The following is a 22,444-nucleotide window of genomic DNA, read 5'->3' as shown; positions in this document are numbered from 1 at the left end:
CGAGTGTACAGGAAAATACACAGAGAGAAAATGGGGGATTCCCCTATCCCATGATGCTTTGGTGCAATCCCATAATGCAACACTGATTATTACTGAAAAACACAGGTAATAAATTTAACCGCCACTGGGTGGTGCTATAACACAGCAAAAAACCAAACACAACGGCTACTTTCACATTTGCGTTTGGAGCCGCTGCGGAGGGCTGTGGACTTCCTCCGTGAAGCCCCGCCCTCCGCCGCTAGCTCCGCCTACTTCTGCATGCGGCCTGCATGCGACCTGGGTACCTATATTTAACATTAGGTACGCAGGTCGTGCCGCAGTATACGGATGCTGCCGCATGCGTCGTTTTGACGATGCGGCGACCAGCGTAGGACGCAGCTCGTAGCAATTTTTTTTTTTTTCCGCATCGTCAAAACGACGCATGCGGCAGCATCCGCATACTGCGGCACGACCTGCGTACCTAATGTTAAATATAGGTACCCAGGTCGCATGCAGGCCGCATGCAGAAGTAGGCGGAGCTAGCGGCGGAGGGCGGGGCTTCACGGAGGAAGTCCACAGCCCTCCGCAGCTGCTCCAAGCGCAAATGTGAAAGTAGCCTAATAGCAGTGAAACTTTAATGCTTGAACGAACCCCTGTCTTTCATTAGAAAGGGCAGAACAATAGGACATACACAACGAGTGAACTGAAATGTAGAGAAATAAAGTAGACATTCACCTTGATGATTTAAGCCTAATGTTATTGTTGTACATTCCCATAGCAGTTGGCACAAACGATTTCCTATATTTTTCCTTCTTACACCTCAGAAGTATTAGCCGGTTACTGAAGGTGCTCTTCTGTCTCATGAATAGCTCATATAATGGATGTGCATTATTGTTCATAATTGCCATAAACTTTTTCAGAGTTCTTCTCTCCACTACCTCCTCAAAAGAGTCCAGATTGCAGCCCACAGCAGAACTTGCCTTCTTGATAATCTTATTCAGCTTATTAGCATCAGAGGCCTGCACACTACTGCCCCAGCATATGATTGCAAAAAAGATGGCACTTGCCACTACAGACTGGTAGAACATTTCTAACATTTTGCTGCACACATTAAAAGACCTCAGTTTCCTTAGGAAATACAATCTGCTCATCCCCTTCTTGTAGGCAAACTCTGAGTGGCATCTCCAGTCCAGTTTGCTATCCAAATGGACCCCCAAATATTTGTAACTCTCCACCTGCTCTACCTCCTGACCAGCAATAGTGATCGGTAAGCATTCCATCTTTATCCTGCTATAGTTAGCCACCAACTCCTTAGGGTACCGTCACACTCAGCGACGCTGCAGCGATATAGACGAGTCGATCGCTGCAGCGTCGCTGTTTAGGTCGCTGGGGAGCTGTCACACAGACAGCTCTCTCCAGTGACCAACGATCAGGGGAACGACTTCGGCATCGTTGAAACGGTCTTCAACGATGCCGAAGTCCCCCTGCAGCACCCGGGTATCGAGGGTAATAATCGGGTTACTAAGTGCAGGGCCGCGCTTAGTAACCCGATATTTACCCTGTTTACCATTGTAAAAGTAAAAAAAAAAAAACACTACATACTCACATTCCGATGTCTGTCACGTCCCCCACCGGCGGCTTCCCTGCACTGAATGTGTCAGCGGCGCCGGCAGTAACAGCGGTGACGTCACCGCTGTGCTCTGCTTTACGGCCGGCAGGCGCTGACACATTCAGTACAGGGAAGCCGCCGGCGGGGGACGTGACAGACATCAGAAGGTGAGTATGTAGTGTTTTTTTTTTACTTTTACAATGGTAATCAGGGTAAATATCGGGTTACTAAGCGCGGCCTTGCACTTAGTAACCCGATATTTACCCTGATTACCATTGTAGAACATTGCAGGCATCGTTGCTTTTGCTGTCAAACACAACGATACACACCGACCTAACGACGAAATAAGGTGCTGGCCTTCTAGCTCCGACCAACGATATCACAGCGGGATCCAGATCGCTGCTGCGTGTCAAACACAACGATATCGCTATCCAGGACGCTGCAACGTCACGGATCGTTGTCGTTCTCGTTGGAAAGTTGTTCAGTGTGAAGGTACCTTTAGTTTTCTTAACATTTAGTTGTAGATAGTTACCATTGCACCAATCCACGAAATTCGACACCACCCTTCTGTATTCCTCATCCCCCTGATCTCCCCTAATGCATCCCACAACCACGGAGTCATCCGAAAAACGTTACATGCAACGTTTTTTGGTGGCGACGGACCGACGCAACACGACGCAACCGTCGCACGACGGTTGCGACGTGTGTCACTGCGTCGCTAATGCAAGTCTATGGAGAAAAACGCATCCTGCAAGCACTTTTGCAGGATGCGTTTTTTCAACAAAACGACGCATAGCGATGTGCAGTGCCCGACGCTAGTGTGAAAGTAGCCTAATTACCTGTCAGTCGACTGCGCTCTCACACAAGTGACGTGGTGCAGGCAAATCGTGATCATGTGACCATGTCATGGAAGAGCATCCAGGCAGCTGCTATGGACCATGCGCTGGAGTAGTCCGTGCCGACCACGTCATATACTACAGTTTGTAACAAAACCGTGCGCCCTTCTGCCCTCCCAGCTCCCTCATAACTGAATGCACCGCGGCGTCAGGCAGAGTATCCGCTCCCGAGTTACCCGGTGACCACGTGACTTGGCAGGACCGTACTACACACTGCTTTACTTTCCTAATTATTATTGTAATTAATGATGGGTTATCGACGCTGCCAATCAAAAAAAAAAACAACCAATTATATGAGGCCATATAAAAACCTCAGCTCAGACCCGCCACCAATAAGGAACAGCGAATCCGAATAACCACTGTGACCCGCAGCCAATCAGTGCTTAGTTAGAACTGTTTGCTTTGTTACCTTAAACATCATTGATCCACGGAAAGCCTGCCCAGTTTATGTTCCAACCAATCAGCTGGTGGCCCTGCCCCCAAGGCCAATCAGGATGAGGGTTTCATGGCTGGTGCTAATAGATTTGCCAGGACTTCAAGCGCAATAAAAAAGGCGAGTAGCTGTGCTAGTGATGAGTGCGAGAGTGGCGTGTGGTGCGGGCCGCAGGGGGCGAGCACGGGGCCGCCACCATAGGAGCATGGCGGGAGGCTGTGCTGGGTCTCCGGTCCCCGTGCACCATCCCGGGTATAGGTGCTCAGAGGCGGCATATCTGTCACTGAGCGCGGTGCATCGGTCCTGGGTGCACGGAGATAGAAGGGGCGAACACCCTGCAGGATCCATAAACGGCACGAAAGCCGCAGATCCAGCAATAGGCGCAGATTCCTCACAGTGGGTGTGAGCTGCTGCACAGGAGCTGGTCAGTAGTTGTGGACGGGACCCCTGAGGGCCAGCTCTGATGGCATCAGCCTGTGGGGCCGGCTAGTCAGCAGCTGAGCCAGGGATGCCAGCAGGTAACAGTAAGCCTGGGGCACGGTCACACACTGCGGTAGACTGAACGTGTTGTGCTATGAATTGCTGCAGTTTTGCTATTACTGCTTGAAGTTTTTTGCCCCCCCCTAATTTTAAAATTCTGACCCACATGTAAAAGCTGACCGGTCAATTGTAGGATTGCCTCAGTGTGATTGGATGAGGGAGAGTGCCTGCAGGGTTATCGCACAGCAGCTTCCTCCATGCTGTGATCCGGCCCATACATTTAGTTTTCTCTGGAGGAGCCCGCGTGATGTCTGCCATGTTGCTGAGCGTCCGCGCCGTGTTGCTGAGCGTCCGCGCCGTGTTGCTGAGCGTCCGCGCCGTGTTGCTGAAGACAAAAAAAAAAAAAAAAAGCAAAACAAAATACCCATTTCTTTTATTGCAGGAACCATTCTTGTAAATCATCGTTTTTGTTTAAAAATAAAAAATAGGCACGCTCCCTTGGAGGACTATCCACGTTCCTGTATTATGCCAAATTCACACAACATTCTTTGTTTTAGTGTGCTAGAGCCATTTTTGGTCCGTGTCAGTTTTTACAATCTTTGTCTTTGAATTTATTTTTCTTCATGCAAAATTAAAACAAAAAGCATCAACTACTCAGTGGAAAAAAGGACCGCACTTGGGTGACGCGCAGATTAGATCAGCAAATCCCAGTAAATCAGGCCGACAGATGTGTATATACTAGTTGAAATTACAGGGGTGGTCGGGGGGAAAATAACATCCTCCTTGTAGGTGCTAACTGATCTGTGGAGGTCTGAGCGGAGGGACCTGCAGTGATCACAATGGGTACGTGACCGAGCATGTGCAGTGCCGGGCCATTCTGCTGATTAGTGCGGGAGCCAGGAGTCAGCCTGTCACCAGACAATATTTTATCACCTATCCTATTGGTTTTACTGGACAACCCCTTTCACCCCTTAATGACAGCCAATGTCTTTTTACTGACCTGGGAAATAAGATACTAGCCTCCCCATACAGGAGACAATCCAGTAGCTGTCGGCTGTACACTGTAGCTGACAACTTGCTGCATCAGTTATAACATCAGTGTTGACACCGTCCATATCTGTTTAGCCCCTTAGATGCTACTGTCAAAAGCGATTATATCATATAAATGGTTAACAGTGTGGGGCTTCCTATTCAACCCCATCGGCACCCTGAGATCATGATTGTGAGGTCCTGATATTTGCCGTGGCAGTTCACGACCAAATATCGGTCTTAGAGTCTGCCAGCTATAACGGTCTGTTTAGAAGTTAGCGACATTTAGGTGATAAAAAAAATAATAATTTCCATCATGCCAGTTTACATCAATTCCTGAAAATCACCTGAAGGGTTAATAAATGACCTGACAGCAGTTTTCAATATGTGGAGGGGTGCTGTTTTTGAAATGATACCGTTTTGGGGGGTTTCCCAATATATAGGACCCTCAAAGTCACTTCAAACATGGATAAGTCCCTAAAAAAAATAAATTTTGTAAATTTCCTTGAAAAAATGAAAAATGATTGATACATTTTCAAACCTCCTAAAAGGCTAACAAAATAAAATAACATTTTACAAATGGTGCTAATGTAAAACAGACATGTGGGAAATGTTATTTATTAATGTTTTTCTATGGTATGACTATCTGGATTAAAGGGATAATCATTCAAAGTTTAAAAATTGTTTTTTTTTCATTTTTGTCAAATTTGTTATATTTTTCTAAAAAAACACAAAACATAATGACCTAAATTTACCATTATCATAAATTATAATGTGCCACGAAAAACATTCTCAGAATCACTGGGATTTGTTGAAGAACTCCAGAGTTATTACCACATAAAGTGACACTGGTCAGGTTTCAAAAATTTGGCCCCATCACTAAGGGGTTAATGTGTCCATGCTTCCTCTGTCAAAACAAACAAAAAAACAGAATGCTCCCTAGACTGTAGAGTTTCCCTATGCATGGTGTAATGTTTCATTTGTCCTGCAGAGGCACTACAGGGTAACTGAGCAATTGCTGCTCCTCATTGATGGTCCCCAGCTTAAAGGGAATCTGTCACCCCAAAAATGGCCTATAAACTGTGGCCACCGGCATCAGGGGCTTATCTACAGCATTCTGTAATGCTGTAGATAAGCCCCCCGATGTAACCTGAAAGATGAGAAAAAGAGGTTAGATAATACTCACCTGGGGGGGCGGTCCCAGTGCGGTCTGTCCGATGGGTGTCGCGGTCCGGGGCCTCCCATCTTCATACGATGTCGTCCTCTTCTTGTCTTCTTGCCGCGGCTTCGGCGCAAGTGTACTTTATCTGCACTGTTGAGAGCAGAGCAAAGCACTGCGGTGTGCAGGCACCGGGAAAGGTCAGAGAGGCCCAGCAGCTGCGCACTGCAGTACTCAACAGGGCAGACAAAGTACACCTGCGCAGGAGCCGTGACAAGAAAAGGACATGATCATATGAAGATAGGAGGCGCCGGACCACCCCTGGGTGAGTATAATCTAACCTCTTTCAGGATCCATCGGGGGCTTATCTACAGCATTACAGAATGCTATAGATAAGCCCCTGATGGCGGTGGCCTTAGGGTACCGTCACACAGTGGCACTTTGATCGCTACGACGGTACGATCCGTGACGTTCCAGTGATATCCATACGATATCGCTGTGTCTGACACGCAGCAGCGATCAGGGACCCCACTGAGAATCGTACGTCGTAGCAGATCGTTTGGAACTTTATTTCGTCGCTGGATCTCCCGCTGTCATCGCTGGATCGGTGTGTGTGACACCGATCCAGCGATGCGTTCGCTTGTAACCAGGGTAAACATCGGGTTACTAAGCGCAGGGCCGTGCTTAGTAACCCGATGTTTACCCTGGTTACCATCGTAAATGTGAAAAAAAACAAACAGTACATACTCACATTCCGGTGTCCGTCAGGTCCCTCGCCGTCTGCTTCCTGCACTGACTGTGAGTGCCGGCCGGAAAGCAGGGCACAGCGGTGATGTCACCGCTGTGCTCTGCTTTTACTTTACGGCCGGCACTCACAGTCAGTGCGGGAAGCAGACGGCGAGGGACCTGACGGACACCGGAATGTGAGTATGTACTGTTTGGGTTTTTTTTTTTACATTTACGATGGTAACCAGGGTAAACATCGGGTTACTAAGGCTGGTTTCACACTTGCGTTTTGATCTGCAGCGTTTTAGCTCTAAAAAACGCATGCGTTTTTTTCCTATACTTAACATTAAAAAACGCATGTGTTTTTTTAGCGTGCGTTTTGACGCGTTTTCGGCAACGCATGCGTTTTTTGACGCGTGCGTTCATTTGCAGAAATGCAACATGTAATTTCTAGCGGTGTTTTTTTGCCGCAAAAAAACGCATGCGTTTATTCACGGCAAAAAAATGCATTGCTGTCTATGTAAACGCATGCGTTTTTAAGCACATGCGTTTGCTTGCGTTAAAAAACGCATGCGTTTTTACCGAAAAACACAAGAAAACACAAGAAAAATCAAGAAAACCCTAAACACAAGAAAAAACAAAAAACCCTAACCCTAGGGTTACTAGGGATCCTAACCCTAAACCTAACCCTAACCCTAAGGTTAGGATCCCTAGTAACCCTAGGGATCCTAACCCTAACCCTAGGGATCCTAACCCTAGGGTTAGGATCCCAAGGGTTATGGTTAGGGGTAGGGGTAGGGTTTGGATCCCTAGGGGTAGGGTTAGGGGTAGGGTTTGGATCCCTAGGGTTAGGGTTTGGATCCCTAGGGGTAGGGTTAGGGTTGGGGTTTGGATCCTTAGGGTTAGGGTTAGGGTTTGGATCCCTTTATCACCTTGATGGTGGGGGGTGGCTTATCAGTGACCTGGTGACCAGGACATTCTAATAAAAAGCTACCCCTAACCCTAGGGATCCTAACCCTATCCCTAACCCTAGCTAATTCTATTAATAGTGTGTTTTCTAGTTGATTTCAAAAACGCAAACGCGGGGAAAAAACGCATGTAAACGTGGGAAAACGCGGCGTTTTCCCGCAGTTTTTTTTTTTGGCGCAAAAACGCATGAGTCTAAAAAACGCAGCCTTTGCACGCGTTTACATGTGTTTTTTCACCACATGCGTTTTTTTAAAAAACGCTGCAGATCAAAAAGCAAGTTTGAAACCAGCCTAAGCGTGGCCCTGCGCTTAGTAACCCGATGGTTACCCGGGGACTTCAGCATCGTTGGTCGCTGGAGAGCTGTCTGTGTGACAGCTCCCCAGCGAACACACAACGACTTACCAACGATCACGGCCAGGTCGTATCGCTGGTCGTGATCGTTGGTAAATCGTTTAGTGTAACGGTACCCTTAGTTTATAGGCCTTTTTGGAGTGACAGATTTAATGGCTGGATTCCTTGCACCACTTCTTATACTTCTGTGCTTTCTTGGGGCGACTCTCCACCAAATCACCAAAAAATCCAGTCTACATAACAATGACCCTGAAATTCTTCCTCTATTAAATCCTTTATTTTCTTATATATGCGGCAGAAAAGCTAGTAATGTTTTGTCCAGAAAACAGCCTTAGGCTATGTTCACATGATGTGGTTTTTGCTGCGGATCCGCAGCGGATTTGCAGCTGCGGATCCGCAGACGTTTTCCATGCAGGGTACAGTACAATGTTACCCTATGGAAAACCAAATCCGCTGTTCCCACGTTCCTTTTTTCCGCTGGAAAATTCGCGCTGATTTTCTGCAGAAAAAAAGAAGTAGCATGTCACTTCTTTCTGCGGATTCCGCAGCGGGTTTCCACCTGCACCAATAGGAAAGTGCAGTTGGAAAACCGCAGTGGAATCTGCAGGAGAATCCGCACAAAAAACCGCAGGGAAATCCACCGCGGTTTAGCACTGCGGGATTTCCAAATCAGGACCTGAAAAATCCGCAGAAAAAAAAGGATGGTGTGAACAAGCCCTAAATCAAGCACAAACATGCCCTATGGAGTTACTTATGCTGCTGGACCAGTAGCCCACTCTTCCCATGATCCCTCCATCATTGGCAAAGAGACCATGTGCAATTAAAAACCCCATTGCTAAATTCACTAATTGAGATAATTCAAAGCAGACTTCTAGAAGGATAGGCCATCAGTGAGTGATCTTAGACAACAATAGGAGGAAGAAAAGGAGTACCAAATCAATAAAGTAAAAAAGTACAAATTTTATTAAAGTATTAATATATAATAAGAAATAAAGATGACAGCAAAGCAAGACAAACACCAAAAGATTGGGGTCACGTGCAATGACTATAGCAAATAACCGTGCAGCCCATAGGTAAACTTAATATAGCATTAGGAATGCACTGTAGAAGATTCAGACATAGCCCAAGAATAGGTATGAGCCCTATAATAAAAAAATATATATATATTAAACCCCAAAGTGGGATATCACACACATATATAATGGCAAGGCTTACCAGCTGACGTATGCACGGACCCCAAACGGATGGTGAAAACCCCCAACGCGCGTTTCGCGTACACACAGGTCGCTTTCCCCTTGAGCAGGGGTGGGCAATTAATGTTGCCAAGGGGCAACATGACAGACCGTGACTGTTGTGGTGGGCCGAACGTATAGGCTGAAATTAATTCTGCTCAATATTATATCAATACATTAATTATTATATTGATAATTAATTGTATCACTTAATATTGAGCAGAAGTAAATACGCTGGCATCCCCTTTATATTGATTGAGCCCCAATACAGACCCTTCTATATATGAGCCCCCCACAGCCCTTTATATGCTGTAAGAGTCCCACACAGCCACCCCATATACACCGTGAGCCCCACACAGCCTCCCCATATACACCGTGAGCCCCGCACAGCCTCTCCATATACACCGTGAGCCCCACACAGCCTCACCATATACAGCGTGAGTCCTACATAACTTCCCCATATCTAGCGTGAGGCCCCCATAGCCTCCCCATGTCCAGAGTGAGGCCCCCATAGCCTCCCCATACAGTTATATGAAAAAGTTTGGGCACCCCTATTAAACTTAAGCTTAATATTTTATAAAAATTGTTTTTTTTGCAACAGCCATTTCAGTTTCATATATCTAATAACTGTTGGACACAGTAATGTTTCTGCCTTGAAATGAGGTTTATTGTACTAACAGAAAATGTGCAATCTGCATTCAAACAAAATTTGACAGGTGCATAAGTATGGGCACCCTTATCATTTTCTTGTTTTAAATACTCCTACCTACTTTTTACTGACTTAATAAAGCACTTTTTTTGGTTTTGTAACCTCATTGAGCTTTGAACTTCATAGCCAGGTGTATGCAATCATGAGAAAAGCTACTTAAAGTGGCCACTTGCAAGTCGTTCTCCTGTTTGAATCTCCTCTGAAGAGTGGCATCATGGGCTCCTCAAAACAACTGTCAAATGATCTGAAAACAAAGATTATTCAACATAGTTGTTCAGGGGAAGGATACAAAAAGCTGTCTCAGAGATTTAACCTGTCAATTTCCACTGTGAGGAACATAGTAAGGAAATGGAAGAACACAAGTACAGTTCTTGTTAAGGCCAGAAGTGGCAGGCCAAGAAAACATCAGAAAGGCAGAGAAGAAGAATGGTGAGATCAGTCAAGGACAATCCTCAGACCACCTCCAGAGAGCTGCAGCATCAACTTGCTGCAGATGGTGTCACTGTGCATCTGTCAACTATACAACGCACTTTGCACAAGGAGAAGCTGTATGGGAGAGTGATGCGAAAGAAGCCGTTTCTGCAAGCACGCCACAAACAGAGTCGGCTGAGGTATGCAAAGCACATTTGGAGAAGCCAATTTCTTTTTGGAAGAAGGTCCTGTGGACTGATGAAACCAAGATTGAGTTGTTTGGTCATACAAAAAGGCGTTATGCATGGCGGCAAAAAAACACAGCATTCCAAGAAAAACACTTGCTACCCACAGTACAATTTGGTGGAGGTTCCATCATGCTTTGGGGCTGTGTGGCCATTGCCGGCACCGGGAATCTTGTTAAAGTTGAGGGATGCATGGATTCCTCTCAGTATCAGCAGATTCTTGACAATAATGTTCATGAATCAGTGACAAAGTTGAAGTTACGCAGGGGATGGATCTTTCAGCAAGACAATAATCCAAAACACCGCTCCAAATCTACTCAGGCATTCATGCAGAGGAACAATTGCACTGTTGTGGAATGGCCATCCCAGTCCCCAGACCTGAATATCATTGAACATCTGTGGGATCATTTGAAGAGGGCTGTCCATGCTCGGCGACCATCAAACTTAACTGAACTGGAATTGTTTTGTAAAGAGGAATGGTCAAAAATACCTTCATCCAGGAACTCATTAAAAGCTACAGGAAGCGACTAGAGGCTGTTATTTTTGCAAAAGGAGGATCTACTAAATATTGATGTCACTTTTCTGGTGAGGTGCCCATACTTATGCACCTGTCAAATTTAGTTTGAATGCAGATTGCACATTTTCTGTTAGTACAATAAACCTCATTTCAAGGCAGAAACATTACTGTGTCCAACAGTTATTAGATATATGAAACTGAAATAGCTGTGGCAAAAAAAAAAATTTTTATAAAACATTAAGCTTAAGATTAATAGGGGTGCCCAAACTTTTTCATATAACTGTTATCTAGTGTGAGGCCCCCATAGCCTCCCCATATCTAGTGTGAGGCCCCCATAGCCTCCCACTGTCCAGCCAAACATCCCATACAGATGAAAAAAAGAACACCACATACTCACCTCGGTCCTGTTCCACCGGCGCTCTGGTTCTGTTCCTGTCTCTGGGGAACTCCACTAATGAAGTCAGAGCAGAAAGAGACAATGGGTGGGCTTGGGATGGCACGGAGTGGCCTGTGGGCCACTGTTTTCCAGCCCCTTGGCTGTTGCAGGCCGGACTGGGAAAGCCAGAGGGCTGGATATGGCCCGCGGGCCGCACTTTGCCAAGGTCTGGATTGGAGTGTTATAGGTGATGCAGTAAAGGGCCATGAAGAGGGACCCAAGGGTTGGCCATGCATTTAAAATCCTGGAAAACTTTGTTGCTAGATGTCTACAATTCTGGTATTTATAGTGTAAATTATCCAGGTTTTCTGTACTACACCGGTGTCCATTTGTATTGCTGTGCCCTGTGTTCCTGGATCTGATTTACCAGTTCAGTGTGTCTGCCTCTGTACACATTGGAGAATGCCATGATGGCGGCTCAGGCACATTCACGTGACTGCATTATAACATTATTGCCGTGTTCATTGGGAAGGACTTCATATTTCCTAGAACCTGGCTGATGTTTGCTCCATGTACATATGTTATGTTTGTACAGGCGTCTACGTAGGTAACATGTCCAGGGTAAACCACGTGCACATTCACCGCAGGCACGGGAACATACACGTAAGCCAGGCTCAGACATTGTTGATACTACGAGGATTTAGACACAGATTCCTGAAAATCCACAGAGGATTTGCCTAGTGCGAATCCTGACTGTGCAAACAAAGCCTAAATGACGGAAGACTCCTGCTCCTAACTAATGCACGCTTTTATTTTACTGCAATGAGAGGAGGTATCAAGTCCTGAAAATGAATTCATGTGTAATATACAAAACATATTGTGATCTTCACTACAAAGCAGTTCTCCACTATCATCTCAATAACTCAGGCAGAAATGAGACTTCTGTGTTTTATGGTCCGTTTTCTGGCCAGCGGTTACTCCAGGTCAGAAGGTCTGTGGCCGGTCTGGGAATTGTGGTCCAAATACAGACTATGAAACATGGAAGTCTGATTTCAGCCTTAGGCTCCTCTTGTGTCTACCGCAATGGCAAAGTACTTTATTCCCCCTAACTGATGTTCTGATCCAGGAAATTCACCCCAAAGTGCTGTCCCCTCCTTAAGTCAAGGGTAAGCCTGTTCACACCGCAGAGACTGAGTACAGGAAGGGAGCAGGGCTTTATATCTGCTGTTCTGCCTGCAAAATTACATACAGAAATAGCAGGGAGGTGGGCTTTTAGGTCAAGGCAGGCCAGCTGTTGGCATGAGCAATGCATGCAGGGAAGTTAGGGAGAGGACATTCCAGCACCTATAAAGCTGGCAGGATGCAGCTGTAAAGAATGGATGGCAGGTTATAGAGCATGAGATGTGGGATATTTCCTGGCCATATTAGACTGAAGTGCAGCTAAAGCAGTTTTAACCTGATGTGGGGCTGAGGCCAGCAAGTCTTGTGCTTTTACAAATTTTGTGTGGAAGGATAGCAATGTCTTAAATGTGTTCCCCCAAGCTAGAAACTTGTCCACAGGATAGGTGATAAGATTCTGACCTCCGGGGTCCCATCAATCCCAAGTACAGCACTCGGCAATGTCTGGCAGTCCCGTGAGCATTTATTGGAGTGGTGGTGCCCATGTACAGCCATCGCTTGGTCCCAAGTGGGCATTTCAGAGCTTGAGGATAGGTGAGCACTTGCTAAGTGGGAACAAACCCTTTATTATAAAATTTATAATTATTGAACATTTGAGCCAAAGATAACAGCCTCTACAACATGGGACAGTATTAGGGTAAGTTCACACGGCGTTTTTGCTGCTTTTTTTTTTTTTTTTGCAGCAAAACCTGATCATTTTGGCAGGAAAAAAGCTGTCAGAAACGCAGGTTTAGGAGCGTTTTGGTGCATTTTTTGTTGCGTATTTGATGCGTTTTTTTTTTCTCTTTGTCCATCCTAATGTCCTTGAATTTTCAGCAGCAAATAATGATACCTGCAGTTTTGCTGCGTTTTTCAACACCCATTCAAGTCAATGGCTAAAAAACGCTGACAGAAGTGACATGCTCTATGTCCAAAAACCCAGCAAAGCACAAAATACTGATCACACAAAAAACCAATGTATGTGCACGAGATTTCTGAAATCTCATAGGCTTTGCTGGTACTGTAAAAAGCAGCTGAAAATTAGCATAAAAAAACAGCAAAAATAGCTGCAAAAACGCCCTGTGTGAACTTACCCTTAAATAGTCAAGGCCAAAAGTGTTGGGACCCTTCAAATTATTCCAGAAAATGAAGTATTTCTCCCAGAAAATTATTCCAATTTCACATTTTGTTATACACGTTTATTTTTTGTGTGTGTATTCGAACAACATAAAAAAACTGAGAAAAAAAGTTGTACATAATTTCACACAAAATCTCAAAAGTAGGTCACACAAAATTGTTGGCATTCTCAACTTAAAGGGAAGGTGCCACCAGTTTTCTTGTAGTTTGATTTTTTTGTGAAATCAAGCTTAAAATAGTAATTAAAATGTATTAATGCAATGTTTGCACTGTTTGCAAACATTTCTATATGAAAAATATATATTTTCTTACAAATATATATATTGACCACTAGGGGGAGCATTTTCCGTTTTAGACCTCAACAGCTATAGTGAGACTTACCAGCTTTACTGGAAAATTGGGTCAGTAACTGCTGAGATCACCATTTCCCTCCCCTTTTGGGTGGTCTAGTATCCCTGGGGCAGAATGAAGAGTAGCATGACAGGGCAGCGCCATTTTGTGGGTGACTGCCCTGTGATCTATCATCAGCAGTTACTGTCTCTCTCTCCCATCAGTCTTCTATGTCTCTCTCACCCAGACTTGTATCTCACCCCCCTCCACAAGTTCACTGCAGACTGGCAGCTCCTTATCTTATCTGAGGGATGAGTCACAGCTCTTGCTGACAGCTCCTGCTGGGATAATGCTGATCTTACACTGTTCCTCCTTGATGTCTTTGCAGTCTCTGATACTCTTCCAGAGCTTTTCTCCTGCATTTTACTCCTGTCAATCTATGATCTGTTGTGCTGGAAGCAGTACTGTTTATGTTATGTTAGCAGATCCAAGTGCTCTATGAATATGGCAGCAGAACACTCCCACTACTGTGAATTGTTCAGCCCACAGAGGCGTGCCCAGTTCACAGCAGTGACTGCTCCATTACAATAGATAGGTCAGGGGCAGTCTGTTATCTCCTATGACCATGGGGTGCTGTATTATGACACTGATAGTGTCATGCTGCTGCTGTGAAAGCAAGATGTCAGCCCCCAGTACCTTCTGTAAACTCCTATAGCACACAAAATATGTTTCAAATGCAATCAAATCTTGGTTATAACAGCATTTTATGCTACATTACATTGATTTATTAATGATCTATAAATGCAGTAACTTCCCTTTAATATTTAGTTGCACACCCTTTGGAATAAATAACTACCATCAATCTCTTCCTAAACCATCAACAAGCTTCTTACACTTCTCAATTGGAATTTTGCACTACTCTTCTTTTGCAAACTGTTCCAGGTCTCTCATATTTGAGCGCTTCTTCCCTAACAGCAATTTTAAGATCTCTCCTCCAGGTTTTCAATAGGATTTAGATCCAGACTCATTGCTGGCCATTTGAGAACTCTCCAGTGTTTCCAAACATTTCTGGGTGCTTCTTGAAGTTTGTTTAGGGTCATTGTCCTGTTGGAAGACCCATGACGTAGGACGCAAACCCAGCTTTCTGACACGGGATACTAAATTTCCACCCAAAATCTGTTGGTAAACTTCCACCATATTTGACTGTAGGTAGTGTGTTCTTTTCTTTGTAGGACTCGTTCCGTTTTCAGTAAACAGTAAAATTCTGTGCTTTATCAAAAAGCTCTATCTTGGTCTCATCTGTCCACAAGACCCTTTTCCATAAGGATTTTGGCTTACTCGTGTACATTTTGGCAAACTGCAGTCTCGCTTTTTTATGTCTCTGTGACAGCAGTGGGGTCCTCCTGGGTCTCCTGCCATTGCGATTCATTGAAATGTCGACAGTTTGCAAGACTCTGACACTGGTGCACCCTGAGCCTGCAGGACAGCTTGAATTTCTTTGAAACTTGATTGGGGATGCTTATATACCATCCCGACTATCCTGCGTTGCAACTTTTTATAATTTTTTCTCTGTCCTCCAGGGCGATTAGCTACAGTGCCATGGGTTGTAATCATCTTGAATATATTGCACTGTGGACAAAGGAACATCAAGATCTCTGGAGATGGACTTGTAATCTTGAGATTGTTGATATTTTTCAACAATTTTGGTTCTCTGCTCCTGTTTCTGTTCTCCATGCTTAGTATAACACACATAATGTAACGATTGTGTCAACTTCTCTCCTTTTTATCTGGTCTCAGTATGATTTTCATATTGCCCACACCTGTTATTTGCCACAGGTGAGTTTGATCCAGCATCACATGTTTGAAGCAAAGTTGTTTACTCACAAGTTTGGAAAGGTGCCAATAAATTTGCCCACTTTTGGGTTTTGTGTGAAATTATTATGTCTAATTTGCTTTTTTTTCCTGTTTTTTTTTTGTGTTCGAAGCTGAATATACTTGTTCTAGTACTCCCACTGAAGTGCTGGCATTAGAAACTGCATATACTTGTTCTAGCGCTACCACTAAAGTGCTGGTGTTAGAAGCTGCTTATACTTGTTCTAGCGCTCCCACTAAAGTGCTGGCATTAGAAACTGCATATACTTGTTCTAGCGCTCCCACTAAAGTGCTGGTGTTAGAAGCTGCTTATACTTGTTCTAGCGCTCCCACTAAAGTGCTGGCATTAGAAACTGCATATACTTGTTCTAGCGCTCCTACTAAAGTGCTAGTGTTAGAAGCTGCTTATACTTGTTCTACCGCTCCCACTAAAGTGCTGATGTTAGAAACTGCATATACTTGTTCTAGCGCTTCCACTAAAGTGCTGATGTTAGAAACTGCATATACCGTATTTTTCGGCATATAAGACGCACCGTCCTATAAGACGCACCCCAAATTTGGGGTGAAAAATGCAGAAAAAAAGATTTTTTTATAAGATGGGGTCCATCTTATTGTCCGAATTTAAGATCTCTTACTTGAGGGCAGGCAGTGGCAGAGCAGGGTCACAGGAGGCATGGTGGTGGCAGAGGTGAGGTGATGCTGAGGTGCAGTGGGATGATCACACATAATGCCCCTATGGATCACACATAACGCCACTATCCATCACACATAACGCCCCTATGGATCACACATAATGCCACTATGGATCAAACATAATGCCGCTACTGATCACACATAACACCAATATCCATCACACATAATGTCACTATCGATCACACATATTGCCACTATGGATCACACATAACACCACTTGAGTGTAGCCAACGTCTTGATTTTATAGAGATGCACTGATCAGAAATTAAAGTTTAAAAAGCATTTAAAAAAATCAGAAAACATTCGCCAGCTTTCCACGGCTCCAGAATGCCACGTCCAGTTCTGCAGTGATATGCCAATGTTGGGTACTCCACCGCTGACAACCCTTGTGCCTGGCTGGCGCGGTTGTCAGCCTGCTCCTTACTGTTGATGGTGGGGATGGTGTGGAGACAGCACATTCTCCCGCACCCACCAGGGGGGAGATGAAGCCCCCTCAGCACACAGACTGCAGATGGGCAATGACAGGGAATGAGCCCAAACAACACATCCTTGTGTCATTCCCACCGGGCATGGGTGGCTCTCATGAAAGAGGGTTTTGTCTGCCACCCAGCTGTAACTGGCAGCTATGCCCCCTAGTCCTGCATGGACCCTCGGCCTGTGCCCTATGGCAGTGCCACCATGTCACGCAGATGCCTCCGCATGCCGTACAATGCTGCAGCGTGGTGCTGGCCCGAGAATGCCACCTGCTCGGGGGCAGCCATGTGCAGCATACAGTGTACACAGGCCACGGAGGAGCAGAGCCGGCCTCAGCAATGCACATGCCTCCATTCTCAGGCACACCGTGCTGTGCCAGCTGCTGGGGCCCGGCGTCCTGCCACCTCCCCGGTCCCGGCCATGTCTATGCGCCCTCCTACCCTACACAAAGGAGCCACGGGGGAACAATGGGACAATAACGGGCCACCTTCCCCCCGCCCGGCGTTCTGTACCTGCACCGGCCAGCAGCGCTGGTGAGTTACGGTATTTTCCGGTGGCGGCGGCCATCTTGCTGAGGCCGCGCGTGCGCAGATTCACTACTCTGCGTCCCAGGGCTTCAGGAAAATGGCCGCCGCGATCTCCATCTGCGCACGCGCGGCCTCCCGCGGCCATTTTCCTGAAGCCCTGGGACGCAGAGTAGTGAATCTGCGCACGCGCGGCCTCCGATGGCCGCCGCCACCGGAAAATACCGTAACTCGCCAGCGCTGCTGCTCTCCATCAATACCGGGCCGCGGATTCACCTCAAATATGGATGGGACCTGCTCACGCCATACAGCTCACCGTGCCACATCATGCCCGCACCTCTGTCGCCGCCACAATGCCGGTAAGCCTGCGTTCCGCATATAAGACGCACCCCCCATTTTCCTCACAATTTTTTGGGGGAAAAAGTGCGTCTAATATGCCGAAAAATACGGTACTTGTTCTAGCGCTTCCACTAAAGTGCTGGTCTTAGAAGCTGCATACACTTGTTCACCTGTTGTGCGTAAGGAGTTAAATAGATTGAGAAGATAAATGAAATGCGCTAAAAGTCTAAATGCATGCAGATGGCTGGATGCCTACTTGGTGTGTTGTGTAGGTTCTATAATGCATGTACCAGTAGTTCCTGTGCTGGGTGGTGACACGGTCAATGAAGGTGTGTGCTGTTTGTTCCTTTAACTCTCGCTGCACCTGATACGTCATGTCGGCAGTGTTCCGGACGGTCACACTCGCCCTGGCACTTCCTTAGAATGGATAAAAAACCTGCCGCCATGTGTTTTCGTGACGTCACTTGACTACCGGCACTCTTCTGATCCAAGTGTTAATTCATGCTAGAAAGCAAATCATTCTGTTCCACTATTGAGACCTGCTGGTCTCAGTGTATTTAATGTAAATATCCATTCTGCTCTTGACAGTTGTTGTATATAATTTCCTCCCCGACAATGGTTTTTTGTTTTTTTTTTTACAACGAGCTTCCCAACAATTGTCCATTGTGTGCCGTCTTGTAATGATATGATAATGGGTGCCCTGTGAATTGTCTTTAAGTGTTATACATATGTTCTTTAATCCTCACTCGTAATTCACATTTTGTTCTGCCAAGAGGAAAACTGTCTGCAGATTTTTGCTACCTCATCTGAGACCAGCATAATATAGGAAAGAGACCCTGATTTCAGCGATGTCACTTAGTTTACTGGGTGCAGCGCTTCTGGTACAATCAAACTTTGATGTAACATGAAACAAAGCTCAGAAAGCTAACCCCTCCCACACCAGGGTCTGAAAGTACATCGTCTACAGACAGTGAGCTGCCTATCACAGAGGGGGTGTGGTCGCGCGTGGCTAGCTAGTACAGCAATCATAATGTCCTAGTGATAAAACCTTCATTGTAAGTACACAGCTTCATAAGTGACACATAGTTGAATTTGGAGTTTTAACCCTGACCTCATGCTGCCCTGGGACCCCAGGGTATTAGCATCTGAATGTAAGCAGTGACAAACCCAAATAGCACGGCTCCGTTCTCTATGTAGTGGCCGTTCTTGGGTGCACTAATGCTGGGTCATCAATCCTAGGAGTGGTCCTAGGGCAATAAGCGGATTGCTGAGGCCGCATTCTCTAACAAGACAGCCCCTTGGAATTACTTTGAATCATTCTGGTTTTTAGGGCTCATTCAGACTGCAGTTTTATGTACGAGGTGTACCTGTTTTTCACGGAGAGAACTCGTACCCTGTTATAGTCTGTGGGGTTGTGCACATGTCCATATATCTTCGGGGATCGAGTGGTCCATACAAAATGACAGAGGGAAGTCCAATTTTCATCAACTCTAAGACTGAACTCAATACAAGTCTATGGGCCAGTGACAAAATCAGATAGCAATAGGGTGCCATCTTGTGCTGGCCATTGTTCGTGGACTGTTCGGTTGAATTTTCATAAATCTTTTTTTTTTTTTACATTTGAGAAATAAATGATGAAACATTGATGGTAAAAATGACTGACCAAACTGCTGAAAATCAAATGTAAACACTGATGAGACTCAGACCCATTTACATCTCTTACAACTCGATACCCCGAACACGGACTTCACCAGGAGGTCCATGTTACTGTTCGGCTTCGGCACCACGAAAGCTGTATGTTTCTCGTGTTGTCATGTGCATGGTAGCGCGGCATACATTGCCTCTGATCGGTGGTAAAATCATTATCAGAGAGCCGCGGTTCCCACACTGTCAAATGCTAGTGTGAGCGCTCCGCTGTGATTGGAGGCAAAAAGGTCACGGGTAAGGAGGCTTATCTAGTGCGCAAGACTCGGTAAAGGGCCGATCGTGACTTGTAGGATCGCTGCTTCCAACAGGTGGCGCTATAGAGTTCAAGTCCTCTGCCGGAGGAGCATTGCACGGTGGCAAATAAGCCTCCTTACCTTGGCATGCCACTCTCCACAAGGAGAAACATTACCCCTTAGACCTAGGATATGGCCAACACACAGAAGCAAGTGCTGGCTAAAGCACGCACCCCTCAGTCTTCTTAGATTAAATAGAAATTATATGACCCATATACCATCCCAAGGCCTTTCATGTCTCTATGCGTTTCTTGCCCCTTTAACAGACAGCTCTTCGCCTCAGATAATGGGTCCGCAGACTATTTCCTAAGAGACCTCAAATTAAAATATGCCCCAAACCCAGTTCTGTGTACTCTAATAACTGAATCAATAGAGGCAGAAAAATGACCCACAAAGCATAAAAAAGCTAAAAAGTTGTTTTTGTATTTTTATTTTACATGGCTTAGTCAAGCAGAAAAATCCTCCCATAAGACAACTCTCTGTGAACATACCCTTATATCTAGCTTATAGGGTCACATGAATATTGTATATGGGATCCGTACACATCAGCGGGTAATATTGTATATGGGATCCGTACACATCAGCGGGTAATATTGTATATGGGATCCGTACACATCAGCGGGTAATATTGTATATGGGATCCGTACACATCAGCGGGTAATATTGTATATGGGATCCGTACACATCAGCGGGTAATATTGTATATGGGATCCGTACACATCAGCGGGTAATATTGTATATGGGATCCGTACACATCAGCGGGTAATATTGTATATGGGATCCGTACACATCAGCGGGTAATATTGTATATGGGATCCGTACACATCAGCGGGTAATATTGTATATGGGATCCGTACACATCAGCGGGTAATATTGTATATGGGATCCGTACACATCAGCGGGTAATATTGTATATGGGATCCGTACACATCAGCGGGTAATATTGTATATGGGATCCGTACACATCAGCGGGTAATTTTGTATATGGGATCCGTACACATCAGCGGGTAATATTGTATATGGGATCCGTACACATCAGCGGGTAATATTGTATATGGGATCCGTACACATCAGCGGGTAATATTGTATATGGGATCCGTACACATCAGCGGGTAATATTGTATATGGGATCCGTACACATCAGCGGGTAATATTGTATATGGGATCCGTACACATCAGCGGGTAATATTGTATATGGGATCCGTACACATCAGCGGGTAATATTGTATATGGGATCCGTACACATCAGCGGGTAATATTGTATATGGGATCCGTACACATCAGCGGGTAATATTGTATATGGGATCCGTACACATCAGCGGGTAATATTGTATATGGGATCCGTACACATCAGCGGGTAATATTGTATATGGGATCCGTACACATCAGCGGGTAATATTGTATATGGGATCCGTACACATCAGCGGGTAATATTGTATATGGGATCCGTACACATCAGCGGGTAATATTGTATATGGGATCCGTACACATCAGCGGGTAATATTGTATATGGGATCCGTACACATCAGCGGGTAATATTGTATATGGGATCCGTACACATCAGCGGGTAATATTGTATATGGGATCCGTACACATCAGCGGGTAATATTGTATATGGGATCCGTACACATCAGCGGGTAATATTGTATATGGGATCCGTACACATCAGCGGGTAATATTGTATATGGGATCCGTACACATCAGCGGGTAATATTGTATATGGGATCCGTACACATCAGCGGGTAATATTGTATATGGGATCCGTACACATCAGCGGGTAATATTGTATATGGGATCCGTACACATCAGCGGGTAATATTGTATATGGGATCCGTACACATCAGCGGGTAATATTGTATATGGGATCGGTACACATCAGCGGGTAATATTGTATATGGGATCCGTACACATCAGCGGGTAATATTGTATATGGGATCCGTACACATCAGCGGGTAATATTGTATATGGGATCCGTACACATCAGCGGGTAATATTGTATATGGGATCCGTACACATCAGCGGGTAATATTGTATATGGGATCCGTACACATCAGCGGGTAATATTGTATATGGGATCCGTACACATCAGCGGGTAATATTGTATATGGGATCCGTACACATCAGCGGGTAATATTGTATATGGGATCCGTACACATCAGCGGGTAATATTGTATATGGGATCCGTACACATCAGCGGGTAATATTGTATATGGGATCCGTACACATCAGCGGGTAATATTGTATATGGGATCCGTACACATCAGCGGGTAATATTGTATATGGGATCCGTACACATCAGCGGGTAATTTTGTGAAAGACGTTTCGGGCAGTTACAAGCGTCTTTCTGTGGCAGTGTCAGGGGTGTTCTGTAACATTACTTGGAGGCCGGAGATTGATGGTCACTTTATGACAGATCACTTTATGACAGATCACGTCATGTCAGATCCCGTCGCGCTTTGGCATTGATGTGCACTGACTCACAGTCACAATGTTGTAACCTGCACCTGTTTCCTCAGCTAGGATCCGGTTTCGACATCTGATAGCCGCCTCTGACTTGTTGGCTGGTGATCTGTAAACTGCTGCGAGCAAAGCTTTTTGGGGCAAACAATCATCAGGAATGATGTCCCAATGATATTCCCTTTACCTGTTGCTGGTTTATCCTGGTTACATATAAAAGAGAAGTAATTCTGAAGTTATTTTTCGCGTTTCCCTGTAGGAGGTGATCTCTGTTTGGAGGGTTTTGACTCCTTCACAATAAGCCAACAAGACCTGATATAGAAGTTCATCTGCTGGTAC

At 45.3% G+C, this 22,444-nt stretch overlaps 1 protein-coding gene across 2 annotated transcripts in view; it reads left to right on the top strand.

Annotated features, from left to right (window-relative positions):
- Positions 1 to 2,898: 2,898 nt before the first annotated feature.
- LRRC28 (leucine rich repeat containing 28) overlaps positions 2,899 to 22,444 on the top strand; it is a 65,771-nt gene continuing 46,225 nt past the window's right edge. Inside the window, exon 1 of one of the 2 annotated variants that reach the window (XM_077263388.1) lies at positions 2,899 to 3,037. The gene's annotated coding sequence lies outside the window, so the exon portion shown is untranslated. Of the gene's footprint in view, positions 3,038 to 3,087; positions 3,436 to 22,444 lie in introns of those variants that run through there. The other variant, XM_077263389.1, reaches the window with a different exon arrangement.

Source organism: Ranitomeya variabilis, chromosome 5 (assembly GCF_051348905.1).
Source record: "Ranitomeya variabilis isolate aRanVar5 chromosome 5, aRanVar5.hap1, whole genome shotgun sequence".
NCBI lineage: Eukaryota > Metazoa > Chordata > Amphibia > Anura > Dendrobatidae > Ranitomeya > Ranitomeya variabilis.
The sequence above is the reverse complement of the archived record's forward strand: the minus strand, read 5'-3'. Positions and strand labels throughout refer to the sequence as shown.